The sequence below is a fragment of the Balaenoptera physalus genome, assembly GCF_965194825.1.
Source record: "Balaenoptera physalus genome assembly, chromosome: 7".
Lineage (NCBI taxonomy): Eukaryota > Metazoa > Chordata > Mammalia > Artiodactyla > Balaenopteridae > Balaenoptera > Balaenoptera physalus.
In genome coordinates, this window is record NC_138886.1 from 55,952,184 (window position 1) to 55,968,107 (window position 15,924).

A 15,924-nucleotide genomic window follows, 5' to 3' on the forward strand; every position below is an offset into this window, starting at 1 on the left:
TCCTAAACCAGTCACTGGAAGGAAAAAAGAATATGTGAATGATGTCTTAAGTCTGGAGCTCCACTCAGTACATATGAACTGAAAGTGGGGAATGCAATAGGTCCCCAAATTAGGAATGGCTGCTGGAGAGGAAACATCAATGTCCACTATCAAAGCCATTTATTTAATCAGTCAACAATTGATGAGCTCTTACTATCCACAAGGCTCTGGGGATTTAAGATGGCTAAATCATGGTCTTTATCTTCAAGGAGTTCACCACTATGCTGGGAAGACAAAGATGAATGTAACCCTGGTGTCTGCTAGATGTTGGGACAGATGCATAAGAATCCTAGTGATGTCCTTTGTGCTGAGATGTTGGAAGTGCCCAAATGTATCTGTGGGCTTTTCCTGGAATGTATAGCATAAGACATCAGAAGCCTATTCTAAGAAAAGTATTACTATCATATAAAACCTTTGAGGAAAAATACTTCTAAAACATCACATTTTCAAAACTTGATCATCCTGCCTTTCCTGATGATATACTTCCTACCTATATGGGATTTAGATGTGTTAAAATGCTGGGAAGGGTTTGGACTATATGTTCCTCCTTGTGTTGAGCTTGAAACATTAGATTAACGGTGTCATAGTGCCAGTGGCCATCATGAGGTTAATTGTTTATCATTATAGATAACTTTCAAACCATGTGTCAGACATTGTTCTATTTGCTTTACACGTATCACCTCATTTAAAATTCACAATTCAATGAAATAGAGACAATGTCTCTATTTTACCGGCAAGCAAACTAAAGCCCAGTGAAATTAAACAAATTGCTCATGTCACATAGCAGAGCAAGATCTTAAGATTCTGCAAGCCAGCCGTGATCCTAGACCTGTAACACAGTCAAGCTCTCATCATATGGTATTTTGTAATTACATATGTGTTTGGTTTTCTTCAAAAGCCTGCATCATACTTAGGAACAGGAACTGGATTTTTATTCATTTATGTAGTCCCAGAACCCAATACAATATTGGCACATAGAAGATACTTAACAAATACTGTGGAATTGAATTGAAGGCAAATGCATGGAGTCTAGGAAAGAGAGGCCAGTGTGGAAAAGTGTGATGGTGAATCCCAAGCACATCCAGCGGAAAGGGGTCCCTGTCCCTCCAGCACATGCATTGCTACCACCTGTCTGGTCTATCCCTCCAGTGGTGATGGATGCATCCGATTCACATAGCTTGATGACATCAGCCATTAAAATCATCCCAGCCACCGTCCCCCCTTCCTACCCCATCCTGATTCTCTGGTTACTGAGCAAACTGATTATAATTTGACTTTTCATATAGATTCTCTATGGGAATAGAATGTTCTGAAGCAATTTCTGATCTGCACATTAATAGTATTTCTTATTATAGAAAAGTCCTAGGAATTTGGTTAGCATGATCCAGTTTTTTAGTCTGATTCTGAGTGTACTGACATAATCAGTTTTCTGGACCTTTAAGGTAAGACCTTGGTGATGCCAATAAGAAATTTTTTCTGTAAGGATGCTTATGGTGGTCATCAGCTGCATCTTGTCTATAACTGTGTATTCTCAAAAGCAGGCTCCACTTAGGAGAAGCAAACTCAAAGACAGCAGCATGTTTTCTGCTCATTTCTGTTTGTTCTATAAAAATAGAATTCCATTTTAAAGCAGAACAGCTGCAAGAAGTACAGAGGAAGCAACCGATGCCTGAAATTTTGTGTTGTGCAGATTGAAGTGGAATATAGTCAGGCTGCTGGTCAAATCAGGCAACATGCCAGTGTCTCAGTTCTCCTTGCTTTAAAATTCAAAATATGAAAGGCTCAACTTACAGGTCATTTAAAATTTAAATTAAAACAAAACTTAAGTGGGCCTTTTAAATCATTACATTGGCAAAAGGTTTTTAAAATTATAATGCATAATGCTCCAGAACACGTTAAATTGATAGTCTCATAAGTTGTTAGTGGTCATATAAATCAGTACAATTTTTTTTGGAAGGTGATTTGTCTACAGAACAGAGGTCTTACAGTTTGTCATACCATTTGTTCGAGGAATTCTGCAGTATGTAAATCTACTCTAATCTGAGAAAATAGTCAAAAAATATAGAAAAAGTTATAGACGTGGAGAGGTTCATTGTAAATATAAATATATAATTTTTTAAAAAGCTTTGCCATAACACTGAGAAAAAAAGAAACGTACAAAACTCTATACTTGCTTAGATTACTCTTAAGTTTTAAAAAAATGAACTCAAAAAAAAAAAAATAGCGCTTGGATATATAGCAAGATTCATGTCAAGAGTCATACTTTTACCCAAAAATACCATTCCAAGGATTTTCTTAAAGGAACTCCATAGACTAAAATGAAATAGGTGTTATATGAAAAAGTACATTACAGTGTTATCTATGGCCCCAAACTGGAACTAACCTGTCAAACAAAACAGAAGTGAATTAGTCATAGTGATTGGTATTTGCATTACAGACTAGATAGTAATCTAGTCATAAAGATGACAGTTATAAAGATTATATAGAAATATGAAATAATTATGATATAATTTTAAGTAGAAAAATAGTTTCTATATATTGAGCACTTACCATGAGCCTGTCACTATGTTGCTCATTTTATACACATTATCTCTTTTCGTGCTCACAGAACCTGAGGAGTAGGTAGAGTGCTATCCTCAGAGACAGAGAAGAAAATTGAGACAAAGTTGCTTAGTAATTTTCCCTAGTTCACAGAGTTCATACAGCCGGTATTCAAACCTAAGCTAACTGATATCAAAGCCATTTCTCCTTATCCAACATGCTGTAAAAGCCCTAGACACCTGAAGATAATAAGCAAAGGTTAATATAATATATATATGGAGAGAGAGAGAAAAAAATCAGAGTGGAGCAATGGTGTGGGTGGTCTTATAATAATTGTTTCCTTTCTATTACAATGTTAAGTCCAAACAAACAAAAAAGTAAATAAATAAAATTTTAAAAGTGAGAATGGGACAAAAGGCTGGAAAGAAGTATACTAAAGTATTGATAGGGTTTTGTTAAAGAGGTAGAGTTTGGTGTAATTTCCCCCTTTTCTCTATTTTGCAAGAGTTTTTGGTAATGTATAGTACTTTTGTAAAATATTTTAAGTGCTCACTTCAGCAGCACATATGCTAAAATTGGAAAGATTCAGAGAAGGTTAGCATGGCTCCTGCACAAGGATGACACACAATTTCATGAAGCATTTCATATATAGATCGATATCGATATATATCGATATATATCTATATGTCCTCTGTGATATGGAATCCAGAGCTCTGTAAAGCTTATTGATCATTGAAACACTGTGATGTTCAGAAACAGCAGTGGTATTCCTGGCAGTATAAGTGTTATTAGGAATACAGTATATCTGTCATTCCTTTCAAAAATTCTGTGGGTTAATTTCCATAGAGTCCTTTTTTTTTTAAAGGTTTGAGAAGAAAATCTAAAAGCTCATGTTCCTTCCTTCTTTTTATTCCTTCCTCACCTTTGCTTTCTTAACTTTAAAATTAGAATGGTGATAACAGTAACCCTCTCTATTGATGTGATGAGTATATGGGCAATTTTTATTTTCATTATATTCTTCCTGTGTTTGAAAGGTTTTGAAAGACATATTTAACAATTTTAACCTGAAAAATAATCTTTAAACTTAATGTTTTAAATTATTAAATTAAAATTAAATTCAAAAGATTTTAAAAATATTTTGAAATTTTAGAAATTCAGTGTTTATTGAAAATCAAAATGTGGCACAAATACCAAGTATAATGGTATTTTTGGCAAAATTCTTATATGCGCGACTCGTGTTTTTCTTCTTTCTGGTACAAGCTTTCACCTGTGTTTTAAAGAGACTCTAAAGAGAAACTAAAAGGAAAGTTTACTAAGTGAAAGTTTGAGCAGGTTCTGGGGTTGCCAGCATACTGCCTGCTTCATTGAATGTCACATTGGCCTCTGCACACAATGCATGACTGGGCTGTGACAGAGCACATGACACACATGTGACAGGACGGGCTGCTCACATCCTTTCCAAGTAATGCTCTGGGGAGTAGTCCTCAAGAACCACTCTCCTAAAGGCAGAAAATTCAGGGGTGGGGAGCAAGAGGGGTCTTTCCAAAAACACAAAAACTTTTCTGAGTGTTCTAAAAATGAAGAGAAGGAAAGAACAGTGAGTACTAGATGTTAAAATGTGACATTTGAAAGCTGTTAGGAAAAATGCCAGGCTGACAGCCTCCAGCTATATCCCCCAGAGTCAAAATGAAAAGTTCAAGCCTAGGCTGACAGAGGCCCTACTTTTCTGAGTGTTCACCAGTGAGATGGGGAATTCATCGGACTACCCGGAAAGCATCTCCTCCCTTTCTGAGCTGCTGGGAGTTAAGGTTTAATCCCCAGTATCTATCAGATTCTGTCTTGGAAGTTGGAACTCCAGTCAGCATTGTATGAGATGTTGTGAGGGATACAAAGTCTGTATTAGATATGCTTCACCCTGGGGAATTTATAGGAAGTGGGAGGAATACATCACACACAGGAAAAGTTATGTAAAAAACAAGGCCACGTAAAATTAAGTGTCTTTTTAATTTTTAAAAAATTCTTATTGGAGTGTAGTTGCTTTACAATGTTGTATTAGTTTCTGCTGTACAGCAAAGTGAATCAGTTCTATGTATACATATATCCCCTCTTTTTTAGATTTCCTTCCCATTTAGGTCACCACAGAGCACTGAGTAGAGTTCCCTGTGCTATACAGTGGGTTCTCCTTAGTTATATATTTTATACATAGTAGTGTATATATGTCAATTCCAGTCTCCCAGTTCATCCCACCCCCACTCCCCCCCTTGATATCCATAAGTTTGTTCTCTACATCTGTGTCTCTATTTCTGCTTTGCAGATAAGTTCATCTATACCATTTTTCTAGATTCCACATATAAGCGATAGTATACGATATTTGTTTTTCTCTTTCTGACATACTTCACTCTGTAATGAGTGGAACAGATCATAAGACAAAGGAATTCAGAGTGGGTGAAGGAATTCAGAGCTCCCATGGGAGGGAGAAGGACAAGAGACCAGAGTGGGGGGCGGTGATGAGAAATGCACAGGGCCTGGAGGATTTTCCATGATGGGTAGGGAGTAGCTAAGTCATGGGGGCAGGGATGATATTAAAAAACCACCAACTTGCTCAGCAGTGGCCCTGGTTGATCAGAACGGATACTGGTCCAAATGCTGGAAAAGCATCCTGGAAGCTCCTTGCTGAGCCAGGAGTTACTTCTGTAGTTGTTAGATTGTGGGAATATCAGGGGGGTCCTGGAGGAGCAGGGAGTCCTGGGACATGGCCAGGGTGGTGCTGGGGCACTCAGGGTGCTTGAGGCAGTGGCTATTTTCTATTCAGTTCTATCCGCTACAATGATGCAACCATACCTGTGAGTATCTGCTGAAAATCAGCCTTGAATGAGGGCAAATGGTATAACAAGAACATTTACAACTTGCTTTTGCATATGGTATTTCATTGGATCTACCTGTCTCTCAGCCTATCTATCTATCTACCCATCTGTCTAACTAGCCATCTATCTGTGTCACTCTGTCTGTGTATTTGTTAATCTGTCTTTCTGTCTGTCCATGAAAGAATGAAAACAAGCTCAGTGTCCCTGGGTGCTGGACCCTCAGCTGGGTACCAAGTTGAGGAGCCTGTCCGGAGTTGCAATTGTCACATGGGCCTTTCATTTATTTTACCACTGATTTAGTGTAAGCACTATACTAGGCACTAGGGATACAGAGATAGTAAAACATCATCCCTGTCCTCAAGGGGCTTGCAGGTCACAGAAACCCTCTTTCTAACCTTTTACACAGGTGATATCGTATGCAAAAAGAAGAGATGTCACAAGATGATTAAAATGGGGAAAGCAGCTTGGGTATGTGTGGGTGGAGCAGCCCATGGAAGGGCCTTTACCCTGGTGATGATGCCAGCCCCTTTAGTCACTAAGAGGAGTGGCCAGAACCTGCTGGTTTGGCCAATGGGGGGCACCAAACCAAGGGAGGGAAAAGTAATTCTGTAAGGACTAGAAGGAAGTCAAACACAACCTCTCAGCCAAGTGTTGGGGCCATGAATTTTTGCTGCAAGGTTTTATGTTTTCTGGAGGTCATTTACAGAATTAAGTAGGAGTCACCCTGGGCAATACTGGTAAGGGCGAAGAACTAGAATTCTCAGAAACTTTCTTTTGGAGCCTGAGACAGAAGAAGGCAGATGAGAGAAATAGCGTGCTGTGGTGGTTCTCAGACTTTTAACCTCAAAACCCTGAAGGATAATTCAAACCTCTCCATTAGTAACAGCAGCTGACTTGTGCAGATATTCACAACCATTAGGGGTACGTGGCAGAATACTGTGGAGAAGTGGGAAATGGGATGTAATTTCATAAAGTTGCCTAGTTGAGTCTATATGTCTATATTTACAACCAGCCTTGAGGCTCAGAAGTATAGGCCTGAGTTGAAGGCAGCTCTGCCACTAACCAGCTACATCATCAGAGGCAGTTCATGCTCTCTCAGCCTTAGTTTCTTCATATATAAAATAATGAATCTTAACTGGCAGCATTATTGAAGGGATTCAAGATAATAAACTAGGGACTTCCCTGGTGGTCCAGTGGCTAAGACTCTGTGCTCCCAATGCAGGGGGCCCGGGTTCGATCCCTGATCAGGGAACTAGATCCCACATGCTGCAACTAAGAGTTCTCATGCCGCAACTAAAGACCCCGCATGCCACAACGAAGATCCAGCATGCCACAACTAAGACCCGATGCAGCCAAATAAATAAATAAATAAACATTAAAAAAAAAAGATAATACACTAAAGTTCCTTTCACAGTTAGTATATAGCCATAGAGCCAGAGCTTAATGAACGATTAGCTACTAGTATAAGTAATTTGTCTTAAAAGCTGTATTGGGGGATAACAGAGTCTGCTCAGCCAGCCATCATGCAGAAGTGAAAATCCTGGGATTTGCAGGAAATATGCTCTTAACAGTAAATGCCCTCTGTAATAAGGTATACCAGCTTAAAATTTGGGGTAAATATTTCATGTAATGTTAATTGCTAGAAAAAGAAAGATGGGTGCGGAAATGGGGAGAAGATGCTATTTCAAAGCTAGCAGATTTTTTTTTAGTTGTTCTAGAAGGAAGATTTTAAATTTGCATTTGAGATTGATTATTTCAGGGTAAAAAGATTAATAATTTTTTTAATCACATAAATGTAAAACCAGTTCCTGATCTGGAACAGGAAGGTTGAGACCATTCATTCCTTTATTCACTCAACAAATATTTATTGAGCACTTGCTACATATATTACACAAGGTACTGTACATAAAAGGCACTGATTATGCAAAAAGGTTGTCTTTACTGTGAGTAGAATTGCAGCCCTGAACCTGCGTTTCCTTGGGGTCTGGGAAGAGGAGGCATGGTTAATGGACTCTTGTCTGTAGGAAACTTGATCCCTCCCACATGGCAGCAGGAAAGGGACTGAGGGAGAGATACCCTTCCTTTGAGATGAGGGTAGGAGATGTTGTGGAGAGCCCAGTCTGATATTTTTTTTTATGCATTGTCTTTTTCTTTCTCCTTCAGTAAAGTTATATTAAATGTTGCAGTCTGTTCTCTGTTGTGGGGGATTATGAGATGGGCTATGCTTGGGGCTCCAGGTGGTTGACTGAAATAAGCATTCTTTGGGAATTCCCAGAAATTTGGGGGGAAGAGAAGTCAGGGACTGGCTTCCTTGCAGTCATGTGAGAGGTGAAGCTCAGTTATTTGGGCATTAATTAGAGGTGTGATTCTTTGAAGGCAGGACACCACTGTTACACATCTGTCCTTGTGGGCAACTTGAATGATCCTCACAAAGCGACTGGACACACTCCCATGACAGCAAGCCACTGGGCACAGTTTCCAAGAACATCAAGCCAGAGCAGCTCACTCTCCACTAACTCAAATAACATGAAACATGCAAGTTACTTCACATGCTGGGGTACAAATGTCCTGAGCATGTGGACTAGAGATTGCTAATCCAAGACTATTTCCTTTTATTCCTCTCTTATTCTTTCTTACCTACCATCCATGCTTCTCCCAAGCTCCCTCTTGGGCCCTGTTGCCCAAGTGAAAGCAAAGAAGCAATTAACACTTATGGAAATCTGCTATGCTAAACACTGCATGTGCTGTTCTGCATAAACTGTGTCATTTAACCCCTTACAACAATTTGGCAAGATAGGTAAGATTATCCCCTTTCTCTGATGAGAAATGGAAGCTGAGAGTCCTATGTCCAAAGTAACACAACCAACAAGTAGGTAACAGTTCTGGGGTCCAAGTACAGCTTTATGTAACTACAAAGTTCTTTACACCAACCACAAAGGAAAATGTATTTTGGGGGCGAAACAATTAAAAAGAAAAACGTGTTGGGAGAAATGCTTTCTGCTTCCAAGCAAACGTAAGTAATTGCCCATCAGTGGACACTGACCTCCGGTTGTAACTGAAACCCGAGATGCAGAGGGCCCAGGTTCAGACACTTCCTCTCCACTTAGAAAACTGTCACAGAGGAAAAAGAAGTGGTGAAAGGCAGTTTCAGACAGATCATGATAAAGTCGACTAAGTTTTCTTGGGTGATAGGAGTAAAGAGGCCATATCTATCTGTCCTGGGGAATCAAACAGTTGCCTAGAACGTTAATATAAATCTGTTGTTTAAAACACAAGTTGTTTTATACATCTGGCCCCAAAATTTAAGCTTAAAAAAATATCCCTCATTCATGCAAAATCATGTTGACATATAAAGGCACATCTGTGGTCTACAGTTTGATCATCCATAGCCCTCTTATAAAGCACTGACCACACAAGCCTTCGCAGACCAGTAACAGTTGGTGGGTGGGCACAGATGCACGGATCACACTTTGACAGCACTGATACGTTCACTTTCAGTTACAACAGCCTTACCATGGGTTACTTCTAAGAAAAATCTAACCATTTGAACCTCAACACGGTCTCCACGTATCAAATAATTGCAAATTATTTCTTTCTTCTTTCTATTTTTGCCTTTTTTTTAACTCAAGCAACCCCTGGGGCTGCTTAAAGCAGTCTTAAGTTCCTGTAGACTTTCTGAAGGAAATGAGAGGCATTAGGAGGTCTAGATTATATTTTCTTGCCTGTGATTGCTGTATAAATCTGAGTAAGACTGTTATTTTTATCATCTCAGAGATTCAAGTTGCCTCTGGCAGCACAAGGGTGGAATCTCAATGTTTGCATGTTTTTTCCCCTGTTTTTCTCCTCTCCTGATCCTGCACCCACACATAGAGAAAACACATAAGCAGAGCCACTTACTCATGGAAAGCATCTAAACTGGTCTTCTTACACTCTTATTGTGGAATCTGTTTTAAAAACCAAACCACACACCACCATACCACCCCCTTTACCTTTCCTTTGTCATCCCTGTTTTGTGGGAACATGGTTTTCTATCACAGAATGATGACACTATTACCTTATGGGGTTTCTATGATTAATTCCCAGAAAGAGTTTGGGGAAAAAGTCTTATTTCTCTTTTGCTTCCTCTACCCCAAAGGTCCCTTCTGTGCACCTCAAACTCTTCAACCTACTCTTCTTTTGAGGGGAAATCAGTCAGTGGCTCATAGGGATATACCCCAGCTCTGACCTCAGTGGCTTACCAAAACCAGAGCCAGTCCCTCACTCAGTCAAGTCCAATAATGATCTTCCACAGATGCTGAAGCCCCACTTGAACCTGGATTTTTTCCGCCTTAGGATTCCTCTTGGAGAAAAAGAGTCAGGAAAGCCACAGGCAGAGGGTTGAGCAGAGAACAGAAACCCCAGAGCCTTCCAGCTTCAACTGTTCCTACTGTCCTGATGAACCACCTGGGGCTGGAGAGGAAGAAGATCTAGCACAGGGAAGAGAGTGGCTTTTAGAGGATTGGGGAAGGGGTCTTTTGGGATCTTTAAAGATATCTGAAAGTGTGTAGAAAGTCCTGCAGTTACCAGGAAAATGCAGATATCAGTGCCTGACAAACAATAGGTGCTCAATATATACACTAAGTAATTGAATGGTTGAATGAATAAATAGGCAAAAGGGAAGAAGCAGAAGAGAAGAGGTAAAGCAGTGCTTCATAGATGACTTTCACCTGCCTTTCTTCCTGGGATCTTTTTTACAGTTGTTTTTGTTTTTCCCAGTTGCTCCAGGGTGATGCTCAGGCACCACCACCAGGCTGAAGGCTTCTCCATCATTTCACCTTTCCAACCTTAGTGACTGCTAGACCCTGAGTTCTACACCTCCCAAGCAGAGGCTTAAGATAAGCAAACCTGGATAGTAAGGAAAAAGAGAGGAAAGGGAAGGGCAAGCAGAGGAATCTGCCTTCTCTTCCTTCTGTTTTAATTTGCTGGTGGCTATGAGGTTAACTTCCTTGGGCCTCTGTTTTCCTTAACTCTGAATTATAGGTACTGTCACTGAGACACCCTGAAGGTAGATCTATTGACGGTAGATTTATGAAAACATAAGGAAAACACCATGTTTGGTAACATCTAGAGACTATGCCTTCGAAGCAAACCCTTAGTTCTCATCAGCTCTCACCTAAACCACTGTTATTCAGATATTCAGACTTTAATGTGCTCATGAACCACCTAATTAAATATTAAGCTTATTACAATGCAGGTTCAGATTCAGTAGGTCTTGGTGGGGCCCAAGATTCTGCACTTCTAAAAGTTGTCTGGTAATGCCAAAGCTGCCCTGCAGAGGAGTCTAGAACTTTGAGTAGCAAGGACCTAGACAATTGCTACAGTGTCATCCAGCTTCAGTTCTTGCCAAATCTCTCCCACCCTCATCACCCCACTCGGCACTGTGCCATCATCAATGACTTGCAGAGCCTCAGGCGCGCCATGCTCTTCAAACCTGCGTGGCTTTGTACATCTTCCCTCTGCCCTTCACCCCCCTTCACTGGATGAGCTTCTCCGTGCCTCAGCTCACATGTAAGCTCTTCTATGAAAATTCTCCCGGCTCCCCATCCTACCAGATGGCCATGCCCTCTCTCCTCTGTGCTCATCACACTATACTATAACATGCTGTCTCCATGTCCAGGGCTGTTGCATAGGGTTGCTCAGGTTGTGTCCAGGGACAAGAGCCCCTGGTCAAGGCAGCAAGAGGGGCTTGAAATCCATCCTGTTCTCCACTTGCCCATTGGTGGAGCCCTGGTGCAGAGCTGCCTCCACCAAGAGGGAGGGATGACCTCTTCTAATTCACACAAAGGCACCATATGGGCTGATTTTCTGTCTTTTCTACCAGATGTGGGGTCCTTGAGGAAGGAATCAAGTCTCATTCATCTTTATGTTTTTATCTGCTAGCATAGTGCCTGTCACTATTCAGTGTTCAATGAAATGTTTGTTGAACGGATAAATGATGAGAAAAAGAAATGAGCTACTGAAAGCAATGCAGAGACAATAATTTCATTCAATTCTAAAGGTAAATTAACTGAATTGTAAGCAAGAGGTCTGGGATTTGCTAATGTGCTGCTAAAAAGGCAAGGTCTTCAAAACCCCATTTTACTAAAAGGGTTATAATAGGTATTAGTGAAAAGATGTAAAGGCTACAGTCAGCACCTTTAGAAGACTCATCAGTACCGGCAAAGACATAGGCTGCCCAGAATCAATACTAAATTGTCATGTCTTTTCAGACCTAGGGGAGGATGAGGGAGATTCTGAGGGTATTATTTGGTCATAAGATTTAGAGGCTACTAAAATCAGCAAAAAGGTCCTGAGAACAAGAAGAGGTGATGACAAAACCATGTATTTACATAGAAAGGCTGAAGTCAGAAACAAAACAGAGAATGTGTTGGATTGTGAAAATGAGGATCCCACAACTTCTAAGGGCCTGGGCTTTGTTGAGAAAGGCACAGCCCAGATGAAAAAGTGTCTTGATACAAATCTTTAAAATGGGGTTCGTTTGATCTTCTTTGCATGAGTTCCTCAGGTGTTTCCCAAGAGAGTCTCTCTGACAAGACTATAAGCTCCCAGAAGTTGGGACCAACTCTTAGACACCTTTTATCTTCCTGAGAGTGTGTGATACTCCGTGAAATGAAGTAGGTGCTGAATTTGCAGGGAGTTTACAGCTGTCATTGATGATAAAATAAGCAAGCACAAAGTGCCAATCATCCTCAGCCGAAATATCCAGAATTTCACCTCAGCACTGAGAAAGAGATTCCTTTGAGAAATGTCCTGATACGTTGCAAAAACCCAACCTAGGCTTTGCCTTCTTACATCATCTTATTCTCATTAAAGCCAATTTCCGAAGATACAGCTGTGGTTCTGCAGTAAGGGGAACTGAGAATCTTGAATACTGTATGCTATCACATGACTTCAGGATAAAATGTTATTCAAAACAAAACCTAATTTAAACACACACACACACACACACACACACACAAAGTAGGCTAAGATCACCAGACTTCCATTTACCTCTTACCAAAATTTAATCCCAGATCTCCAGCAAACAATTGGGAGGCATTTGAGAGCATTTGGGGCCTTATCTTTTCATCTAAGGGACCAGCATTTGTGATCAGGATGATAAGGAGTCATTATCAAAAAGAATAGAGATGAGGTCTTTCTGACACATCACCATCATGAGACTTACCACTGATAACTGCCCAGGACACATGGACTATGCTGGAGTAAAGAATTGGGTAATTGCAAAGTTTCCTCTTTTCAGAGCAATAAAAAGTGCTGACTTCATGCCCTTATTCCCTGGGTCATTTCTAAAAGAAAGGCAAGCTAGTTAATTTTTTTTTTCATAAGAAAATAGGCCAAATAGCAAATACTCAGTTTTAAAAGGCTTTCGATTCTTAAAAAATGCATTCTCATTTTAGAAAAAATTTTCAAGCATAAGAGAAGTCACCCCCCCCCAAAAAAGGATCCCTCCAATTGCCACCAACTAGCACAACCTTACCAAAAGCTTACTGTAGCTTTTCAAGCCATAGAGAAAATCAACACATGAAAACTGTGTTCATACGTTCACTAAATGAAACAAATGCAGGCTATGTTCCTACACTCTGAGGATCAGTGGAATTATGCAAGTAAAATAATCTGGAAATCTTAATGTCAAATTCAAAAATTAAGAAAATATGTGAATATTGATCACTTCTTTCAATGGATGCGAGTACAGATTTCCTGATCTGTCACATGACTTTTTTTTTTTAACCAAACAGGAAAGGTTTTGACATCCTTGTTTGCTGTTTCTGCATCTCGGAGAAAAGCTGAAAGCACCTTCTCAGATACTGGCTGGCACACACAAAAAAACATTCAGGAAAGTTAGAGAAATCCCAGAATGTTATTTATCAAGCAATTCAGATGTATCCTTCTGAAAAAGATTAACTCTGGAAATTTTATTACTTAGAATGTCACTTATAAGATATTACAAGACATTTCTTCTGTGTCCATAACATTTTTTACTTCTTTTTTTTTTAACTAGAGTATAATTGCTTTACAATGTTGTGTTAGTTTCTGCTGTACAATGAAGTGAATCAGCTATATGTATACATATATCCCCTCCCTCTTGGACCTCCCTCCCACCCCCCGATCCCACCCAGCTAGGCCATCACAGAGCACCGAGCTGAGCTTCCTGTGCTATACCACAGGTTCCCACTAGCTATCTATTTTACACGTGGTAGTGTACATTTTTACTTCTTATATAGCTCTTTTTTCTTAGCTCCTTTACCCAGTTCTGAGAAGAAATCTGAAGTGATCTGACTCCTTTGGATACCACATAGTAGGCTGCTAAATTTCTTACTCCATGATATGGAATTGCTTTCAAGCTGAGTCCTGAAGCTGTAAGCTTCAAACCTTGATTTAAGCACCAGAAATGTTTGGGTCATTATGTGTGGCTTGGCATATAAAATAACTGCAACAATAACAGTCACAAAGATCTTACCGTGAGTCAGGAACTATTCTTTGTGTTTTACAACTACTACTAACTCATTTAAGCTTCATAATAAAATCCTCACATTCATCCTATGAGCTAGATACTACTATTATTCCCATTTTACATATGAGGAACAGAAAGCAATTTGCCCAGAGTCAAAGAGCTGTTAAGTGGCAAAGCCGTGATAGGAACCTGGCCATCTGTCTCAGAGTCCACACATTTAATCCCTATACTTGACTGTCTCAACTAGCAATCTACTCCCCCAGTTGAAAAATTGCATTGACTTCTTCTAGCCACCCTCCTGCAACATTATACCCACTTGAGTAACTGAACGCCAAGTTCAATAAAGCTGCATTCTCTAACAACCCCCTTTCCCAAGGTCCACGGGAGGAGCTGGCTATTTGTCCGTGAAGCCTGTTCACTCCCAATCTGAAGAGGCTTAATGGAGACTAACTCTGTCTGTGCTACTGGAGGGAGGAAGGTGAGTTTTCTTGTTCATTTAGCATGAAAAGTCTCTTAAATTAGGCGTTTCCTTCCCCTTCCATCTGCTGCCGCCTGCTACAGGTGAGAAGGTCTCCTGGGTATCAGTTTCACATGACCTGCCTCAAATAAAGACAGGTCATCTGCTCCCAAGAAAGGCAGCAACTTCTCACCTCAGCTTTACTGCTAACTGCAGGTTTCATCTACAGGAAGAGTTTAAGGGAAATGAGCAGGAATTATAAAAACTTTGCTAGTTGGTGACGCAGATAAACCTCATCAGCTTTCATTTTCTCAGCTGGGAGTGCAACCAACATGATTAAAGCCAAGAAAGAAACCCTCAAGTTATCGTATTAACAATTCTGTCCTTTAGATGAGACAACATAAAACCTTGGGAGGGTAGAACTAGAACTTAAGTTCAACATCATTCCCCACATTTTACAGATAAGGGAACTGAGACCCATAGGGGACTCCTGGCATGCTCATGATAACACAACTAATCTGTGACTTAAAAATATATGTTACCTTTTTGGATTATTTTCTTTAAAAAAAAAAAGAAAAGAATAGAAATTAATCAGCCTCTCTGGCCTTCTAGAAATGGCTCATAGCATAAGGCTCATGACACGAAGTCAGAATTCTATTGCCTTACACAGAAGAAATTGCAATTACGACCCCCAATCCCAAAATGGGTCATTCTAGGCCCTAGGGTTTACAGATTGGCGTGAAAATGGAGAAGTGTCTGGTCTTTGGTCTCTTAGCTACTGTGCCTCTCACTATCCATTGCTGGCCGGTCCTTTAGCATCTGATGGGTCTTTTGCCCTTGGCAGGACACAGAGACGCTCCCACAGTGTTTCTCTATTTTGATCACAGGTCTGCTGTAAGGGATTCTTGCCACTGCTCTTGGGGCCGAAGTGCTCAGGGCAGGCTACCACAGGCATGCTTCCAAGCTTCCCCCACCAGAGGTCTCATCCTCTGTGGAGTAATGTGCAAAATTGCAATCAGATCCCCAGCTCTTTATAGAGCCTACTGCAAATCTCTTCCTCCCAGTTCCCTATCCATGTCAGTCTCATGCATTCTCCCTTCTCCTAAGGGTCAAGCCACTTCCTTTCCCCTCCTCCTGCAAAACTCCAGTTCTTACCATCCCAGAGGCTTTCTAAAGCAAGGGTTATAATGCATCCCTGAGACTCGGAAGCCCTGACCTCCTAGAATGGAAAACAAGATCCCTGTCATCGTGAACAAATTATTTGTGTATGTTTAATGTCTGACTCTCTCTCCAGACTATAAATTTCACGAATTAAGGATTAGGATTAGGTTAAAGTTAGAGAGAGATTTAGGATCCTTCTGTCTTGTTCACTTTTGCATCCCCTCTGCCAGCTCAAGGCCTGGTAAATAATGGTCATTCAATACATATTTTCAGAGGGAAGAAAGGGAGGGACCAGGGAAGGGAGGGCGAGAAGGGAAGGAGGGAGGGAGAAGGCTGATTACAGTGGCCCACTGAAATAACAAGAGCCTGAT